At 38.6% G+C, this 20,706-nt stretch overlaps 1 protein-coding gene across 7 annotated transcripts in view; it reads left to right on the plus strand.

Moving 5' to 3' along the window:
* The first annotated feature begins 284 nt into the window (after positions 1–284).
* RNF180 (ring finger protein 180) overlaps positions 285–20,706 on the plus strand; it is a 328,361-nt gene continuing 307,939 nt past the window's right edge. For 3 of the 7 annotated variants that reach the window (XR_009188472.2, XM_058309282.2, XM_058309284.2), the window contains exon 1: positions 285–603. The gene's annotated coding sequence lies outside the window, so the exon portion shown is untranslated. Of the gene's footprint in view, positions 604–626; positions 891–13,528; positions 13,693–15,186; positions 15,276–20,706 lie in introns of those variants that run through there. The other 4 variants (XM_071208262.1, XM_071208260.1, XM_071208264.1 and 1 more) reach the window with 4 other exon arrangements.

Consider the following 20,706-nt stretch of genomic DNA (forward strand, 5'->3'; position numbering starts at 1 on the left):
ACATTCCTGTATTTGTATTATTGACCGTAATCCTTATCTACTACCACAATCACTGTCATACATTTTATCATACATATTATCCTCCAGCTGTCATACATATTACCCTCCAGCTGTGATTTTCCAAATCTTAGTGTTTTAACCATTTATTTTCATTGCTCTGAATCCGGGGAAGGGCGTGGGAGATAATAAAGGAGAGGGTGCGGGCAACTTCAGACGCTCTGGAAAGGGGACAGGCGGGAGAGAAAGTTTCCCACGGTTCCGCCTAGCCCCGTGAAGCCCGCCCCGCACAAGTCTGTCTTCGCTAGGTCAGGGCGAGGCACCGCCCACGCGGGGCTCCGCCGGAACCGCGGAGGGGGGCGAGCAGGGCCCGCGGCGCGAATCCACGAGCGCTGTGCCCGAGCCTACGGGGTTAGGGCTGTGGGGCTCTGGGGCTGTGAGGCTGTGGGCGCAGCTCGAGCGCTTTCCGCGGGGTTTGGCTCCTGTCGCTTCCCGTCTCGCTGAACCGGCTTCGCCTCAGCCAGAGGGGCTGCGTGTCCTCCGGTTCCGCGCCGCGGGCGGCCGGAAGGGGGCGCGGAGCGGGCGTCTCCGCAGACGCGAGCGCAGGTAAGGGTGGAGGCTCGGAGCTCAGAGGGGCGCGGCGGCGGCGCCTCTCCTGGACTGCCCGGCCTCGGTCTGGCCCTACCGGCCGCGGCGGCTCCGGCCCGCTCGCTTGCCTACGCGAGGACGCGCCGGGGGCCTGGGCCGGGGCTGGCCGGGCCGACTTCCGCTGGGCCTCAGGTGACGTGGTGGTTTAACTTTCGCACCTGAGGCTGTCGGAGCCAGCAGTGCTGAGCGACCCGCGGAGAGCGTGGAATTACACTGGTTCTGGAGTTGTGAGACGCAGCGCAGAGGTGCCCGGAGCTTGGAGGGCGAGGGCAGGATTCTAGCGCGCGGCCAGGAGCCTGGGGTAGGGTGGGACGAGAAGGGTGGGGCATTAACGCTTTTAATGCTGGAATGGGGCGACTGCGTCCTGTCCCATCTCCGCTTACGGGAGGCGCACGCCCTGTTCCACAGCAGGTTCCCCCAGCGCAGATCCACTTTCTTTTGTCTGGTCCGTTTCAGTGTCGGTGTTTCAACTGCTTTTTTTGCAGCCTAGGGTACGTAGTCAGCAGACTTTCAACAAGGCAGAGGTCATAAAAAAGCTCTGAAATGCGTCAAGGGGAAGGTGGGGAGAGGGTTTTTTCGGGGGGTGGGGTGGGGAGGTGGGGGATAGTGCTGTAATTAGCAGTAACCAGTAAACTTATAGTGCTCTTTTCGAGTTAATACTCAATATTTTTGTAACATCTAATAAAGCATTCATTAGTTAACTTCAAAGAAGCATTACGTAGGTAGCTTACTATTCATTTACCCTATTTTAGAGACCAGAGAGCTGAGGCAACCGCAAGGAAAAATGATTATCTCAAAACTAAGCAGTCATTCCCTACAGAAGCTAATTAGAACTTGTCTGAGAGTTGCTCTTAGTCCAGTCACTGAGCCTCAAACAAAATTTAGCTCTCAAAGAGTGCCATTCTGATACCGTTTATAGTTTTATTTATGCATTTATTATTAAAAATATTTTTTAAAAAAATAGGCTTCACTAATACTGTCCCTAAAGTGATAATTAATTACAAGAGCAGAATCATTTCAGTTGTTGAATGCAGTCATTCGAGTCTTGGTAAGTAGTGAATTACTTTTTCTTTTATTTGTCAAGTCTTTCATTTCCAGTATAAATGTGCCACTTGGAACCCAAAGATAACTTGATTATCATAGCAGAGACCCTAAGTTCCTAAATGTTTGTTTAATGAATAAGTAGAATGGAGGAGATGAACTCCTAGATATTTCTGGGTATTGAGCAGCAGGTTTTCTTTTCTCATACAAAATAATTGAAATTTTAAGACAATAGTTTTAATTATTTCAGTGAAAATTACCTTGGAATTATATACACTTTTTCTTCATCTTTTTATTTTTTTAAAACTCAAGAGCCGTGTAACCTAACTTGGGCACCTATTTTATTTGCTCACCTTGTCAGAATGATTTCTACATGATTGCAAAATCCAGTTTTATCTTCAAAATTTTACCATTATTATAGATATTTAAGATTATCCTGAAGGTTAGGAAGGCAATTTCAAAAGGCCAGTTTTAAAAATAGTTTAAAATAATGGCAACATTATTAAAACACGTTTGCAACCTTCCCAGAGTGCCTACCCTGAAGGGAGACATGCTTACTTGTGGGCTGAAGTTTCACTATGTGTACATGTGGGTGTTGTTAAAACATTTTAATACTAATAATTTGTGTTGTAACCTATCATTTACCTTTTTTCATCACATTGACTTTTTGGAAATCTCATGTTTCACATATACATTAAGGAGAATACATTAAGTAGATCACATATAATACTAGAATAGTATTTATTTGGGATAGTGTTTTATACAGAACTGTACTTTACATAAATGCAAGTGTAAATCTTTGAAATAATTTAGAATTGTACAATTTGGCTCCATGTTTTATTTTTTGAGATAGTTATTCTGTGTAATACAGCTAGGTCAAAGTGACCTCATCAAAACATAAAATTGCTCTTTTTCAAAAAAAAATTTAACCAGCTGTGTGTGCAACAGACTTTCTGGACCATGCTGATTACCACTGACATTAATTTTCTTCATTTATTTCTGTTGTTTGAAAATTTTATAAATTTATTATATATATTATATATATCATAAGTTATAAATGCCAGAAACTGTTATAACTATATAGCATTTAAGGAGATAGATGTCCTAGTTCCCCAAAATCATTATTAGGAAGGAGTTTTATGATAAACAAATGAATTAATTTTCTGAAAGAACAACTAGAAGTATTACTGGGATAATCTGTCAATTAGAAGAAGGGATCATTCTGTGGCCACAAACACATACTCTTTTCTGCTGTCTAATAAATGTATAACCAGGGGTATATATAAAGAAGAGATGCTATCCTTTTGGCACTCAAATGGAAAATTTCCCATTATTTAGTGGCCAAATCTTTCTTTTAACTAAGAGTAAATGGTAACTTTGAGAGAGATAACAGATTTTGAAATGCAGACGGTTGAAGTGACAAGTGTATAGTTGTACCTGTCTAACTTAGAATTAGCTGAGGCTATAGGTTCAGAAATAAAGTTTTCTCTGTCTGGTCAAGCATTATACTTATTGTTCAGCAAACTACCATACATATACCCTTTCCCACCTTAATGTTTTGGCTTATATTTTGTTTCCTTGTTTGAGATGCCCATGCCCCATTCCTCTTCTCTCTACCTGAGTAATGCTTTCTAAATCCTATCTATCCCATAAGACACAGTTGGAATGCCACTACCTTCACAAAACCTTCCCTGACTCCCTGGATCTTGTTCTTAGTTTGCCATATAGTTCTGTTGGGGCTTATTTTCTGAGTTCTTGATCATTTCATTTGTTTTGGCCTTGGACTTGTTCTCCACTGAGATTTTTTTTCTCCTGAATCACATTCAGCACTTAGAATCTAAGTGGATAGTGGACATTTCAGCTTATAAAGTTAAGATCTGCCGAAGAAACTTTTAACTCATACTCAGGTAAAATTTCTTTGTGTTTCGTAATTATATCAGTCATTCATCAGTTAATGAAGCTTTATAGTTCATTAACTTTTGCTTTGGTATTCCATTGTGTGAATGCATAAAAATTTATCAACTCTCCTATTGATGAACACGTTACCAATTTTTTCCTACTGCTACAAAATGTTGCTAAAATGAACTTTCTTATATGATGAAGTCTCCTTATACATATAAAAACCTAGAAGTAGAACTATGATTTCATGGATATGTATGTTCTATCTTACCAGATTTTGCCAAATTGTTTTCCAAAATGCTTGTGCCTAGTTATACCTCCTCCTAAGAGTTTATGAGATTCTTATTGTTGTCCCACATCCTTTATGTATTTGGAATTGTCAGACTTTAAAAATTTTTCACAATGAGATGGATGTGAAATAGTATTTTATTTTACTTTTAGTTTTCCTTACTTTTGGTAGGGTTGAACACTTTTATGATTATTGGCCATGGGCTTCATCTTCTGGGAATTGTACTTTTATGTTATCTGCTCATTTTTCTATATTAACCTGTAAAGGAAAATTGAGGCAGATGACATTTTTTGTTAAAGTTTATTTAGGCAACAAAAAATTCTCAAAATTTGGCAGCAGCAGTGTTAGGGAGCTCCCCTGAGGAGAGAAAGGGGGAACTTATATAGAGCAAAATGGAAGCAAGTGAGGAAAATATTCTGATTGGCTATCTAAGTTACATTGCTTTCTTTGGGCTGTTATGAGTGCAAAGTCTTATGATAAGTGTCTTTTTCTAATTGGCTGGTGTTATAGCTCCACCCCCTTGAATTGCAGGGATTAATGAAAAGGCTCACTCTCCAGGTTTCCATCATGATACTTGGGTTTGCCAGGAAGGGATTGGCCAAGGCTAGTCATTCAAGTCTAATGGCCTCCTCTCTCTTATTTTTAACAAATCCTTTGGTTAAATTTGTAAATTTTCTTTTCCAGTCTCTGGGTTTTTCAACTGTGGTATCTTTCCTTGTATTGAACTTAAAAAACTTTATCAATATTTAAAACTTATCAATATTTTCTGCTTTGTTTTGTAGAAATTATATTACCCAGTAAGTAGTCACAGCTATGGGTGTTCCTAAGTTTGCAGTTTTCTATCTTTCTTTCAAAAATTCTTTCTAGACCAGGTTGGGTATAAATAAATAAATGAAGAAATAAATATATCACAGTTTCTCACTGTTACATACACAGAATTGTTAAATCTTTGAAAATTTATTAAGAAGAGTTCCATTGTTCAAAATTGGCATCTAACCATCAGCTTTTCCAGTGTAAGCTTTTCTAATTTTTCATTGAGTTCTTATGAAGATATAGAATAAAATGAGGGGAGCAGACATGGCTCAACTGATAGAGCATCCATCTACCATATGGAGGGTCCAGGGTTCGATCCCCAGGGCTTCCTGACCTGTGTGGTAAGCTGGCTCACACCAATGCTGCTGTGCGCAAGGAGTGCCGTGCTACGCAGGGGTGCCCCTGTGTAGGGGTGCCCCACGTGCAAGGAGTGCACCCTGCAAGGAGAGCCACCCCAAGTGAAAAAAGCACAGCCGCCCAGGAGTGGCGCTGCACACATGGAGAGCTGATGCAGCAAGATGATGCAGCAACAACAAAAGAGATGCAGTTTCCCAGTGCTGCCGGATAATGCAAGTGGACACAGAAGAATGCACAGCGAATGAACACAGAGAGCAAACGATGGAGGGTGGGGGAAGAATGGAAGAGAAATAAATAAAATAAATCTTAAAAAAAAATAAAATGAAAACTCACTGAAAAACCTAAACCCCCAAAACTCCAAAACCACAAAATGGCATCATCCAGTGACCTTATTTAAGAAGTAGATAGATGTAGATTGAGAGGAATTTCTCGGTCCACACCTGCATAGCCCATGTTTGCACCATAAGGTGTGTCTGATAGATACAGGTTAAGAGGTTTTATTTTTCTCCTTCAGTCTGTTCCCTTAGACACATAGGGCCTGTTCTACCCAAATAATGGGAAGACGTCCCTCTCTACCTCTCAGGTGTTGTTCTGTAAGGCAGGAACAGCTGAAATTCCCTTTCTTATATTCTCAGCAAATTCCAGGAAGCCAATAGGCAGGAAGTAGGGGATTTGAGATGGGTGCTACTAAGCATTTGGAGATCTGAAACACAAAGAACTCTGGTGATAACAGGTGGGTCATAAAGGGTGGGAGATGCTTCCTCTAAAGAATGGAATGGAGAGGGGAAATAGATGGTGACCTGTTCAGAAATCGGGTAACTGGACTGGGCATTTCATACATCAGTAAACTCTGCTACTGTATATCTGAGCAGGTGGGCAAAAAAATGATCTCAGGTAATTTCCTCATCCGTTTAACACCTAGTCTTGGCAGATCTTCCTTTGAACATATGTAGAAATTTAAAAATACAGTAACCTAATACGAAACCTGAAATGTGGTGAAACGAGAGAATTTACCATTGAAAGGAATTAGAATATGGTATTAATTTGAATGACCTGATGGATAGTTTTGTGAGTACTGTGCTTTATGTGAATAATTTGCAATCTGTGCTTCAGGGGTATTACAAATAGTGAAATATTGAAAACCCATCATCGCTTTTGTCAGGTTGTTAATTTGGTATTTATTATGGATTGAGTCATGTCCCCCCACAAAGATGTACTCAAATTTTAACCCCTGGTCTTGTGGATGTGACCTCGTTAGTAAATAGGATCTTTCAAGATCTTATTAGTTAAGATGATATCAAACCGAATCAATGTGTGCCTTAATCTAGTGTGACTGGAGTCATTTAGGCAGAAGAAATTTGGACAAAAAGAGTCAGAGACAGGACACAGACGAGGAGAGAGATAACCATGAGATGGAGGTAGAGATTAAGTTACAAATTTCTGGCAAGTCACATCCAAAATACTGCAAGCTTCAGAGAAAGCGTGATCCTGCTGCCCTTGATTTTGGACAGTTTAACTCCTGCTTTATTAAATATATAATTCTCAGAAATTCAGCATTAAATGGAATTTCACAAAGGGAATCAGTCTTGATTTTATTAGGACATCTTCACTAATTCACCACCAAAAGTTTTTTTGTGAAACTATGAATGTTGGATTTACTGAGAGCAATAGTAGCTGTTCAAACTGTAGGTAAAGTTAATGTATCAAATATCTGGAAGCATTTAAGGAAGGAAAGCTAAAACCAACACATTTCATTAACATGTAAGGGCCTCACTGAATAGGAAGACAGAATAAACAACTAGCATAAGTTGGCTCTCTAGGGATTATAAACAAATTGTCCTCATTTTAGTGTATCATCTGAGATTGTCACTTTTTTTCAGTCCTTGCTGAAGAACTATAGAATGGCTGTCTTCAGAAGGATTTGCTCTCAGACCATGGTAGGCTTAGTAAAACAGGAGAATAAATTATAGCAGATTAGGTATACTAAAATGTGTATTTCATCCATCCTTTTCAGTAAAAGGGGAAAAGTACACAAAAGCAAGCAAATGTAAAGAGTAAAAAAGGCCACTGATACCTATGGCATAAGATATTAGCATACAGAGTTTTGTGGACTCTGTTAACTTGGTGGACCTTGTTTTCTTTTTAGAATGTCTAAAGAAGAGTGCCCCTGGTGTTACCTGAGAGCTGATCAGGATTGAAGTTTTGCCTGGAACCTAGTTGCTGCCTTACTTTGTGCTTTTTTTGCTGTAGCCCTCTAAGGTATCAGCAGATAGGGGAAGATAGCTAACATGTTTGCAGATTTCTCTGCTCCAGTACCTGAAAGTACTTTCCCCCTATCCCAACTTAGAGCTTTCTGTCAGGATTTCATCCCACCCTACTCCTTTTATTCTTAGAGTTCTCAATACTCTAGAAATCAACAAGTGCATCCTCTGTGATGGTTTGAAGCTGTATGTACCCCAGAAAAACAGATTCTTAAATTTAACCCCTTTTGTAAACTGTTGTAAGTAGGACCTTTTGATGAGGTTACTTCACGTTAAGGTGTGACCCATCTCATTCAGGATGGGTCTTAATCTTATTACAGGAGTGCTTTAAAGCAAATGAAACTCAGAGAGAGAAAGCCAAGGAAGCAAGAAGATAAAATGAATGAAACACTAAGAGAAAGGAGAGACAAGCAGATGCCACCACGTCCCTTGCCATGTAACAGGGGCCAAGGGTCACTGGCAGCCGATCATCTAGAGAAAGCATCACCTTGGTGATGCCATGAGAGAATAAATTCCCATTGTTTAAACCAACTTCATGATATTTGCTTTGAGCAACCTAGGGAATAAAAACGTCCTCATAAAATATGGGAATAATTTGAGAAGTTAACTTCTATAGATTTCATTTACAGGATTTCTTCATCTACAGAATGGAGTTAATGATCCCTACTTCATAGGAATGTCCCAATGATTAAAGGAACTAATGCCACTTAATAAGAACTATATTCAAGAATGGTAGCTAGTATTTAAAATGATAGTATCAATGCCTTGACTTTATGTTTTTATATGTGGAGATTTTAGTTTTTAAAATTTGGAGGGTATACTACTTATTCGCCCATTGCTAATTAAAAAGGGAAGAAGTAGGTATTTTCATATTTTCTGATAGATTGCTTCAGAAAGAGTATTATAATTTAAATATGTCTAGTAACATATAATCATCAAACCACATATGATGCCATGAATCTCAAACTATGTTCTGTAATTTAGTCTCTATAAATGCCAAACTCAATAATAGCTTTAGGACGCTAATGAGGCCAGCTTCCTTTGGTGACATTTGGTAAATTTATCCTAGTAGCCAGTAAATTGTGTTCTCATCTTAAGTAGTGTAAGGAAGGGATGACTTTTTTGTTTTCCCTATGCTTGCATGCTTATTCATTGGTTTCACCGATAAGTGCCCAGCACTGTGTTAGGTACTATGCTAAATCAAACCATCAAGGACTTTGCAACTCAGCATGGAAGATAAACATGGAACAAACAATTCATCTTATGATGAATTTTCTGAAGGAGAACTAAAAAGGAATTTTGAGGAAAATAAAAGGGAGTCCTACCTAGTCTAAGAGGTTAAGGAAGTGACATTTAAGCTGAGACCTGCAAGATGTGGTGGTTTTCTAGAGGTCAGAGTCAACCTTTCCAAATATTCAAAGATAGGAACAGCAGAGAGCCTTCTGAATGGGGGAACTGAAAGAAAGAAGCCTGTATTGCTGGACTATGGAGGCTGGGGCAGAACATGGGCAGCAGCCTGCTCAGCAGAGCCCTGGGAAGTCCCTGAAAACAGCAGGAAAAAATAGCGTTTTCAGAGAAGATGCTACCTTCAAAAGTGTGGAAAATAAAATGCTTCAGATTTCCATAAAGCAAAACCTTGGTGACTAGTGTTGGAGATTTGGAGCCGAAGGGTATCGGGAATGAAAGAGAAAAAGGAGAGTGAAAGAAAGAGAAAGAAAGAAAAAGAAAGAAAGAATGAGAGAGCTTGGATCAGGGGATCTGCAAGTAGAGATTCCTCAGACAACTTTATTGTTTACAAGGGGCTCTCTGTATACCCCAATCTATGTGATAACAAGCAGCATCATGCAGTCTACTTGACAACAAGCAGCAACATGCAGTTAACTATTAGCATTACTAAGGAACTCTAAAAAAATCTTAAAGTGCAAAAGTCTAAGTGTTCTATTTACTACAAAAGGTATGTGCTCATCTTTTCTTTCAGCCTTTAACAGTTTCATCCTGTTTGCCGGGAACTCTTTTTTTTTTTTTTTCTTTATTTTTTTAATATTACATTAAAAAAATATGAGCGGTCCCCATATACCCCCCCACCCCCCTCATCCCACTCCTCTCCCCATAACAGCAACCTCCTCTATCATCATGAGACATTCATTGCACTTGGTGAATACATCTCTGAGCACCGCTGCACCTCATGGTCAATCGTCCACACCAGAGCCCACACTCTCCCACAGTCCACACAGTGGACCATGGGAGGACATACAGTGTCTGGTAACTGTCCCCACAGCACCACCCAGGACAACTCCAAGTTCCGAAAATGCTCCCACATCACATCTCTTCCTCCCACTCCCTACCCCCAGCAGCCACCGTGGCCACTTTCTCCACACCAATGCCACATTTTCTTTGATTACTAATCACAGTAGTTCATGAATAGAATATCAGTAAGTCCACTGATCTGTACTCTATTCCTCCATCCTGTGGACCCTGGAATGGTTATGTCCACTCCACATCTATATCAAGAGGGGGCTTAGATTCCACATGGATGCTGGATGCAATTCTCCTGCTTTCAGTTGAAGGGACCCTTGGCTCCCTGGTGTGGTAGTTGACCTTCATCACCTCCATGTTAGCTGAGTGGGTAAGTCCAATAAACCAGAGTGTAGGAGTTGCAAGTCTTTTGAGGCTTAGGGTCTGTTTATCACATGGACAGTCCAGAGATTCAGGTCCCCTGGGTATATATTAAACCCCAGCACCAACTACAGATCTGGTAAAAGTAACAGGAGAGGTTGTGAACAGAGATCACATCTGAGTCCAGCTCCATCACACAGAAACACAAACTCCAAAGTAGGGCCAACTGACATGGCACTGAACTCCATCTGCCATGACCATAGAACCTGTGGGTCTCTGTAGCCCCCAGAAGACCCAATACCCGGGGTTGTATCTACTTTATCTGTCTCTGGGACTCTGCTGGTGTGTGTGCAAGGGCGACCCCTCTGATACCCTCCTGGCTCTTTTTGGAGACTCATAGCCATATAAACTCATTAGTCCTTTCCATTTCCCCCTTTTATTAAGGTCAAAAAGCATTTTTAACTCCTGGTATTCTATGTAGACTGAGATATTCTGCTGGTCTGAGTTGAGCCTTTTATTCCAAAGTCATTTTCTAGTTACATCATCAGCTGGTAGTTGCTAGTAATCCCTCGGTGCCAGGGAGGCTCATCCATGGGAGTCGTGTCCCACGCTGGGGGGAAGGAGGCAGTGCATTTACATGCTGAGTTTGGCTTTGAGACTGGCCACATTTGAGCAACACAGAGGCTCTCAGAAGGAAACTCTTAGGCACCCTGCAGCTCTAGGCCTTGTTCTTATTTCAGGTGCACAGGTTCACAAGCATAGTCATTAGTATCAAGGGCTCATTGTTGGGCCTTCTTTTTTGGTCTTTGTCGTTGCACTTGGGGGATTGTTGTTGTTCCTTTAGGGAATGTGATAGCACTCCCCTGGCTAGGAACTCAGCACTCCCTCAGTTGTTGTTTTTAATTGTAACCACTATGAAAATATCCAAACATTTTTATGTACCCTTGATATATGCCCAGGAAAAATCCCTGCCAACCATGTGTCCCCTGTCAATAACATCCCACACCAGTATTCCTCCCCTGCCATTGTTGAACCACTCTGTAATCCAAAACGTCTTAAAAAATGAAGCCCAATAAATTGCCAGGTTCCATTAATAGTGAAATGGAATATAGTGATGAGTTTAAAGGTTAGATATAGAATACATATTAATTTAGAAAAGTTAAGGTAAAAATAAATTGGGGTATCGAAACATTTAAAAATGCAAAAGCTTTGTTTTTGATGTTTTGCCTTCCATCACTATATGCAAATTGGCAAGGCTACTTCTTTCATCTTTTCCTCAGTGTCTACGTCCTTCCTTTTTTTTTTTTCCTAATTATTAAGCTTGTCTTCACAAAAGTTTTAGATTACAGTAATTCATATATTACAATATACAGTACTCCCACATATCCAACATAAAACCCTTTTCTCTTCCACAGCGATAATCTTTTTACATATTCATGCTATATTTACTGAAACTGATGTACAGATATTGAGACAGTAGCTTTTAAACAAGGTAACATTTGAGTTTACATTGTGGTTTATATTTTAGACTATACAATTTTCTAAATTTTTAGTTATCTTATGTTTTACATGATGATTTACATTTTAGCCTATAGTCCCCTATACATTTTTGGTGTAATTTTACATGTCCTATGTCCATCCTTGCATAATCTTGTAGAACACTTCTATTGCCCACACAGTTACATTGATTCCATCTATTCAATACCTCTTTCCCCCTCAGGGCCCACAGTGACAGTCAATCTTTATTGCTTGAAGGGCCATGTTCAGAGATACTTGCAACAATGTTGATTTTTGACATGTTCGACTGCCCTAACGCACTGGGAGCCACCAATTCTCTCGAGAGATCCGTTTGCCTCTGTTTGAGAACATCAGTCCTCCCCAGGATGTGGGTATGCCTTCCTTCTCACTATATGGGTCTCCATCCAATGGTATAACCCACTATGACAAAATGAACACTCACTCCCTAGAAACCTGTCCTGCATCAGATTATCCCCTTTAAGCATCTTAAACAGGTAACCTTCCTTATTATATTTTTGAAAAAACTTTCTCAGCATTATATTATCAACCAAATATCTGACAATCTCCTATGTTCATATGTTCCCCCAACCTCCCCCCAATTTCTTGGGCAATATTACCCATCTTCCCATCCCTCGCCCCCCTCAAGCCCACAAAGCCCTACTCAAAGGTAGCCCTATGCCCCCATTTTATCCCTTCCTTGTACAAATACTTACCTCCAGCTTATCATAGATTTCACCCATATAGGTGTCAGCTTACATCCTTCCTCTAGCCCCCAATTTCCTTTAAGCCTATCATCCAGTCTCTAGCTCTCTGAGGCAGCTTGGTTTACTTATTTCATATCATTGAGGTCATGTATATTTGTCCTTCAATGCCTGGGTTGCTTCACTCAACATAAGGTTCTCAAGATTCATCCATGTTATCACATGTGTTTGTAGTGTATTTGTTCTTAAAGCTGAGTAGTATTCCATTGTATGTATATACCACATTTTATTTATCCATTCATCTGTTAATGGGCATTTGGGTTGATTCCAACTTTTGGCAATAGTGAACAATGCTGCCATTAACATTGGTGTGTATATATTGGTTTATGTCCTTGTTTTCAGTTCTACTGGGTATATACCCAGCAGTGGAACTGCTGGGTCATATGGCAAATCTATAGCTAGTTTTTTGAGAAACCGCCAAATGGGAACTCTTAAGTACTGCATTCCTTAGGGTGCAAGCGTAGCCATGGCGACAGCATGTCTCTCCTTGTGAGGCCACTGTGCCTCAGTTTTCAACAACTAGAATCATAATTTCTAACCTAGAATTTTTGAGTCCACACATTTGCTTATTGATTATAGAGTGTTTGGGGTAAAATCTTTTCCTCACCTCATTTTTTTCCTTGGTCTGGAAAAGAGATTCTGCCCCATTTTACTTTTTGAAAGTGCTAAGAAGGAAGCTTCTGCCATCAATCCACCTCTCCCCTCTCCCCTTTAATTACCTATCTATCTTTACCCTCCCCTTCACCCAATCCTCCTCTTCCATCTTCATTCCCTCTCCTATCATCCCTTCTTCTTTTCATCCTTCCCCTATTTCTCAGTCCCTCTCCCCATCATCTCTCTTCATCTCCCTTTCTGTCCTCCCTGCTTCACCTTTACCTTTATCCTTTGCTTTTAACTGTCTGGTCTCTGTTTTCTAGGAAGAGGTAGGATAACAAGCCCACAAACAAAAGCCTTAAGAGAATGCAACTTAATTCATAAATAGATAAGCATGTCTTTCCTACATGTCTTTTTTATATATTTTGGGTACTTTTGTTAAAACTTTTTAAAACTATGTTGTTACTGTTGGGAAGTTCATCCTGAGGATTTTTAAAAATCATTTTATTTTTTTCCCCAGTGTTATGCCACTATCTCAGGCTATAAACCAGAATTTTCAGAATATAAATTGTTTTTATAAAAGATTTTCCTTGAAAAATGAATATATCATTAAAGTGTTCTACCTGACTTTCTTATAAAGGCACCTTTTTTTAATGTCATTCATTCTTTGCATTTTGCTAAAAATCAGATACCATGTATAGCTTTGGGTTAATTGTGACATTTTATGTTTGCAGAATTCTCACTGTGATGTAGAATTTGTTAACATTAGAGAAGATCTTCCAAGACTATATTATTAGAAATTATTGAAAAACTTTATTCAACACCTTTAAATTCGAACATCAAACTTGGAAACAAGATAGCTTCTAAATGGAAAAGTTCAACTGATACTTTGTATTAGGTGAGCTGAGAGAGTATACAAAATCATTTGCTGTTAAGTATGCAAAAACATTTATAATATCTCAGAAGAACAATGGAAGAAAATAGCTTTATTCTTTTTTTAATGTATTTTAAAATTTTTTTTAAAAAAGATACTTAGATTACATAAATGTTACATAAAATTATAGGAGATTCCCACATACCCCACTCCCTACACCTCCCACATTTTCCCACATTAACAGCATACTTCGTTAGTGTGATACATTTGTTGAATTGATGAGAATATTTTGGAGCATTGCCGTTAAGCATGGATTACAGTTTACATTGTAGTTTTACATTCTTTCCCATACATTTTTGTAGGTTATGGCAAGATATGTAATGGCTCATATCTGTCATTGTGTGTTACTTAGGACAATTCCCAAGTCCTGAAAATGCCCCCATATTTCACCTGTTTTTCCCTTTCCCTGCCCTCAAAAGCTCCAGCAGCCACTGCTTCCACATCAATGATATAATTTCTTCCATTGCTAGAATCACAATAAGTCTTTAGTAGAATACCAGTAAGTTTACTTTAGTCCAAAGCTCATTTCCCAATCCTGAGGATCCTGGGATGGTGATACCCATTCCACCCCTAATTGAGAGGGGACTTCGATCCTGTGGGGCAGAGGGATGGGACTCTCTTGCCTGCAGTTGTAGTCTCTCTCTCTTCCTTGGGATGGTTGTGGTGATTGTCCTTCGTCATCTCCTTGTTAGTTGTCCTGGGTGAGTCCAATAAACTGGAGAGTAGGTTTTGCAACTTGGTCGAGATTCAAGGCCTAGCTGGCATGTGGACAGAATGGCTTTAACAATAGGTGGAAAAATGGAGTCGTTATATTGACCTGAGTATTATTTGTAATTGGGCATCCATACTTACAGTATATTATATTCTATGTAAGTGTTTTTTAAAAGTATAGACTAGTCAGGTGGTTTCCAGAGTTCCAGTATCTACATGGAAGAGGGTGAGGGGGAAGGACACTTTACTTTGGAATCTCTATTTTTAAAAAGCTCCTCAGTATGACTGATGGTACATGACTCTAGAGCTGGCATTTGGGAATGATTGCCCTAGCTAAAGAGAAATAACCTTACTAAATTTTATAATCCTTGATGCTTCAAGTGAATACACAATATTTCTTTTAATTTTTGAGAATGACTCTGTGAAGAAAATAGTATTGTTTATATCTTATAGGGAAAGTAGGTCAACCCTATAAGGCAGTCATTTTTTAGATCTCTGTTACAGATGTACTTTTAGACCCATTTTATAGCTAAAGAGGCTCTGAAAAATTAAATGATTTCCCTCAAGGAATCTCTGCTTTTAGGTGGTAGAGAGTCTGAGTTTTTTTGTGTTTTTTTTTAACTCAGAATTTGTGCTGAAGCTGTGCTCAGACTTCTTCCAAAAGTGGGAGAGTAATTGGAAGAGTCTAGACTGAGTCTCCAGTAGCTAAGCTTGTAGTGATTCAATCTTTTTCTTTATATTCTTCAGGCCATGAAAAGCCTTCATTGGAAATGAAAGTATTTTAAGTCACAGGTGGCAAGAAATGCAAGCTAATCACCTGACCTGACCTTAAAGGAGTTCGTAAGATTTCATCAGGATTCTGAATTAGTCAGGAATCTGAAGTTTTCAGACCAAATCCTAGAACTCATGACTATAACTCTGTGACATTGTGAAATAACTGGAACATTAGAAGGTTATCTTGCTGTGGTTAATAAAAAAGGATGCTTCTGGTTTTGACAACAAGAAAAATCTATGCTACAAATTCTTGTAAATGCTGTAGAGATATTTTATTAAATACTATAAAGATGCATAGATGAGCTTGTGGTAAAAGAAATTCCCAGAAGCGAGAATGAACAAAGGGGGAGGAGCTTGACAAATAGATACATGACATGAAAATTTGCCCTTGGCATGAGGGTAAGATTGCTAGGGTCACTAATCTAGGGGCTTGGGCTTTAATACCCTTGGTTATACATGAGACAGGCTTTGGGTACACATGAGGCAGGGACTTGGGAGTTGAGTCCCTCAAAGGAAGACAGGCCCTGGGGAAGATGAACAGTAGAACAATGGATTAGAAAAAACAAAACAAAACCTGTTCCCTGAGCCAGAGAGATTATAAGTAAATATGAATTAGCCTAGTCTCTGAATAGGAGGTAGGGAAAAAGTTTCATCTAAAAATTATATTCGTTAATTTAAAAAAAAAAAAACAACTTCTTACTTTGGAAATTTTTAAATATACACTGCTTTTATCCTAGTCTTAAACCTTACCTTTTGGCCAGATTACTGTAGGAAGGTGTTTTTCCTGTGTAATGGATTTTAAGTGGTAGAGGAAATTTAAAGGTTAACTGGTAGTTTCCTTAACAGTATTACTGCTTTATATTTAGCTGATTTCATTTCAAAGTAAATCTAGCAATCCATTTCAAAAGCGCTACTTTATCTTATTTTTCTTTTCTCACTTTTAACTATGGGGAAGTGAGAGTTTGCTAGGGAAAGGATGGAATTGTGTGGAAGTATATTTTACCCTGGGACAAGCATTTTGATTTAACCAGAACCATGTAAGAATGTAAGTCATACTCAGGTCTTTGAGTTGAGCTTTTTCCCAAGGTAATTTAGTTTAATACACTTAGGCATAGGTTTGGCTCTTAAGTGAATTGAAATGAAATGAAGAGAAGCAAGCACTCCAAAGGGTTAATTATAAAAATTGTGGTATATAACTGATGTCTTAGAATTTCCTTTCACTGCCTAAATGAGAGAATAGTAGCTCTAGTTGTCTCTTATTCTTTTAATATATTGAAATACTCACTTTGACAACATGTTTGGTTATCTCTAAGACATTGTGTGATATTGTGAAGGACTACAAAGATTTAAAACATTGATTATGCCCTCTGTTTGAAAGCTTACAGTTTAGAAGAAACTAATTTACACGTTAGTATAACATCTATGGCAAAATGGCATGAGATGGGTACTAAACAGGAATAGGTAACACAAGTGGGCACTTCAAAAAGTGGTTACTTCCAAAGTATGACTCTAAGCAAGTGACACCTTTAAGAATTGTAAAAAGCAAAACAAAACAAACAAAAAAACACCTAATGAAATAATGCTGTAGTCTGATTATTTTAACATTCACCATTCTTTGGTAAAAGAAGGAAAGAGTTTTAAAGATGAATGAAAGTGATAGTGAGTAGGACTTCCATACTCATTACCCACATACTACTTTCTTAAAGATAAAATATGAGAAAAGGGAAAATTAACATGCAGAATTAACAGAGTTGTGAGGAAAACTCAACTATTCAAAATGGTGTGTTTGCATGTTTGTTCATATGTGATACTTAGAAATCACTATATGATGAACTCACAACTATTTGTTCCAAGGAATAAGTTTAATCATTTTCAGAGACTATTGAGCAATCTTGGGTACATATAAACATATTTTTAATAAAATCTTGAAGGTCCTGCTCTGATAATATTGCTGACTGAACCAAGAAAATACAGAGCAGTGAAGAAAATAAAATCAGGTGTTTTTTTTTAAAGTTAATATTAAGGTGTGTTTTGAGACTTCAGATAGTCATTCCTTCAAAAAATATTTGCTCAGCACCTACTATTTTGTCAGGGAACACAGAATAAGAAAAACATGTGCTGTGAAAACAAAGGATGAGAGGGTTTCCTAAGCTGGGTGAGTAGGGGAGAGAAGGTGATTTTATCAGGGTTCTCAAAAGGAGACATTTAAGTAAACACTGCATCCTTCAGTGAAATGAAGGCCTCTTTGCACAACTGCTTCTCAGGGTGAAGACATTTACTTTATGTGGCATATATTATAAGATATGAAGCAAAGCTTTAACAAAGTTGTTAAGTATTTGTCTAAGTTTCCAACCTTTTATTGGATGGATATATTCTTTTGGATGGATCAAAATATGAATAATCAGGAAAGAATTCAGATGAGAAAGGTGGCAGCAGAGATGAGCATGCTTACCTGTCTTCCTTTTTTAATTTTAAGCCCCCAGAGGGTATGGTTGGCCTATTTATCAATCAGTAATATAATGTTCCTATTCTGCAAGTCATTCTTCTAATTATAGTACCTATTTCCAAAAAAATTCTGCCAGACATCAGTACATTTTTTTAACCTTATAATATATACAGGAAAGGGGTGTGTTTAAAAGAAATATCCAGATTTCTTTAAGCAGTTCTGCTTTGTTGACACTGTCATTGTTGAAACAAAGTAAGACCAACAGTCTATTTTTCTCCAGGCAATTTTCCTTTAAAAGAGAGCTATTATCTAGTTTTGTTGTACATTAAAGAGGAATCCCATCTCGTCAGCAATAAATATGCTCCCATGGGCATATTTATCCCTATAGCTTATAAGTGTCTTCTTTTTAAGCCAACCTTCAGCAGTTAGAGATATTACTGATGCATCATTATTTAGGTGTAGTGACATGATATTGAGACAATGCTTGGAAAGTCAGGTTGACATTCACGCTTACCTGTAATACAATTTCATTAGGCTTTTCGTACCACCAACAAAAAAGACCAAAATTTAGAAACATTATTTGCTCTATATGGTTTGAACAGGCTAAATCATTCGGACACTTTATTTTCTAAATTAGTATGTATTGTTCCTCTCAAACTTCAACCAACTTTACCTCCCTAGGTAAAGGTCTTTTCGTCCTGGATTTTTTTTTTCTGGTCTGAATTTTGAAGAAATACATAAAACATTGATCAATGACTTTCAAATTCTTTGGCCATTTCACTTTTGATTTTTCTTCCTTGACCAAAAACATATGATTTCAACTTTTGAGAAATTGTGAGCTTAATGTATTTTCTCTTTGTGCTGTAACTTTTATTCTATGTATGAAGTGTAACAGAAATGGCATGCTTACTAAATCATGGCCATTTTAATAATGTCAAGATTGAGAAGACTGGCTTGAGTTCTGTAGGTACATACTAACAAGGTGACAAGTGTTCTTACATTTAGAATCCAAATGATGCCAGAGTTCAAAGGAATTAAATTAAAATTATGTTAAATAACCAAGACAAAAATAAGCATTCTTTTTTTGTTAAAATTAATACTAATAACTTTGAGTAAATGATACTATTATTAGGTAAAAAGGTAATTGTGTATTAATATATAAAAATGATGCAGCTGCTGGAAAGCATCAATTTAAAATTGTCTTCCTTTACTGTTCTGATAGAAAATTTAGCATATTCCCAAAGTTCTGTACATTAACTTCTTTAATAAAAAAGTATTACATCAGTCAGTGTAAAGAATGGCAAATCACAAAATTCTTGTCATTATGTGAGAGGTCTGCAACTTTACATTAGATTTCTCTATCTTACCATTACCAGTTGTCAGAGTTTAGATTCTGGAAGTCTTATTCAGCATTTAATCAATACTTTAAAAATTCTAGTAGACACCTTAAAAAAGTAAAAAAGAAAGGTAAAATTACTTTTATACGGTATACTATTTAACTCAGCATATTAAAAATATTATTTCCAAATGTAATAAATATAAATATTATAGAGATATTTCACCTTCTTTTTTTGTATTAGGTCTTCAACTCTGATGTGTAGTTTATGTTTACTGAACTTTTCAGTTTGGCCACATTTCAAGGGCTCATTAACTGTATCCGTCTCATGACTATTGTATAGGGTAGCACAGGTTCAGAAAGAGCAAACGACCAGTAAAAAAGGCCCTGGATTACTGAAAGAGATTCATGTAGACATGTGTGTTTGATATCTGGCAGTTAAAAATGTTGGTCTAGAGCTTGGAACGAGGTTGGGACTAGATACAGAGATTTTTAAATCGTTGATATAGAATAGTTGTCACACATACAGGGTGTAATTTTCAATGTTTTTCAATGAAGACTTACCAGAATCACCTGCTAGGCTTTATCTAACTGTACAGTTTCACTCCCAGAAGGCATGGAAGACTCTCTGGGATGGCGTGGGTAGATAGGGAATTTCCTCAGAGGTGATTCTGAAAGGACCCCTCCCCTCATCCCCACTCCTGACTGAGAATAACTGGTTAAAAGGGAAATGAGAATAAAAGAGGCGAAGAGAGAGAGATATAGAGAGGTAAGAGGAGTGCTAAGGAAGTTAAGTAAAAGGAAGGTTTCAACGATGAAAAAAACATGTCAAGCAATAGAAATGCAGGACGGCGACACACTTGGCCCTGTGGTTAGGGCGTCCGTCTACCACATGGGAGGTCCGCAGTTCAAACCCCAGGCCTCCTTGACCCGTGTGGAGCTGGCCCCATGTGCAGTGCTGATGCGCGCAAGGAGTGCCGTGCTACGCAGGGGTGTCCCCTGCATAGGGGAGCGACACGCACAAGGAGTGCACCCCGTAAGGAGAGCCACCCAGCGTGAAAGAAAGTGCAGCCTGCCCAGGAATGGTGCCGCACACACGGAGAACTGACACAACAAGATGACGCAACAAAAAGAAATACAGATTCCCATGCCTCTCACAACAATAGAAGTGGATGAAGAAGATGCAGCAAATAGACACAGATAACAGACAACGGGGGGAGAGGGAGGGGAGAGAAAGAAAAGAAATAAAAATAAAAAAGAAATGCAGGACATTGACAAATTAAGAGATTATTGATTAACATTGAGGGCATAATTTAAATCAGGGGTTCTTAACTTTTTTTGTTTCATGGACCCCTTTGCCAGTCAGGTGAAAACCATGGACCCTTTACTAGGTCCACATTATACTGTGTATTTTTAAATAAATATATCACACCAGCACCAACACATCCCCACAAGAATAATGTTTTTTGAATTTCAGTTCAAGCTCATGGACCCCTTGTTAAGAACCCTTGGTTTAAATAGAGTTGTTAACTGGGCTAAGATGTGTTCTGGAGATGAGTCAGTGGAGATAGAACTGCCAGCTAACTGCCTAAAGGTCAGAGCTAGGCTGGCTGCAAGAAAGGCTTGCTTTTCCCTCCCAGCCAGAGTTCCTTAGATCCTTCCTTTGAACTTGGTTAGAACCCATCTATGTCTTCTCTTTTACAGTCCTCAC

The sequence above is a fragment of the Dasypus novemcinctus genome, chromosome 2, assembly GCF_030445035.2.
Source record: "Dasypus novemcinctus isolate mDasNov1 chromosome 2, mDasNov1.1.hap2, whole genome shotgun sequence".
Lineage (NCBI taxonomy): Eukaryota > Metazoa > Chordata > Mammalia > Cingulata > Dasypodidae > Dasypus > Dasypus novemcinctus.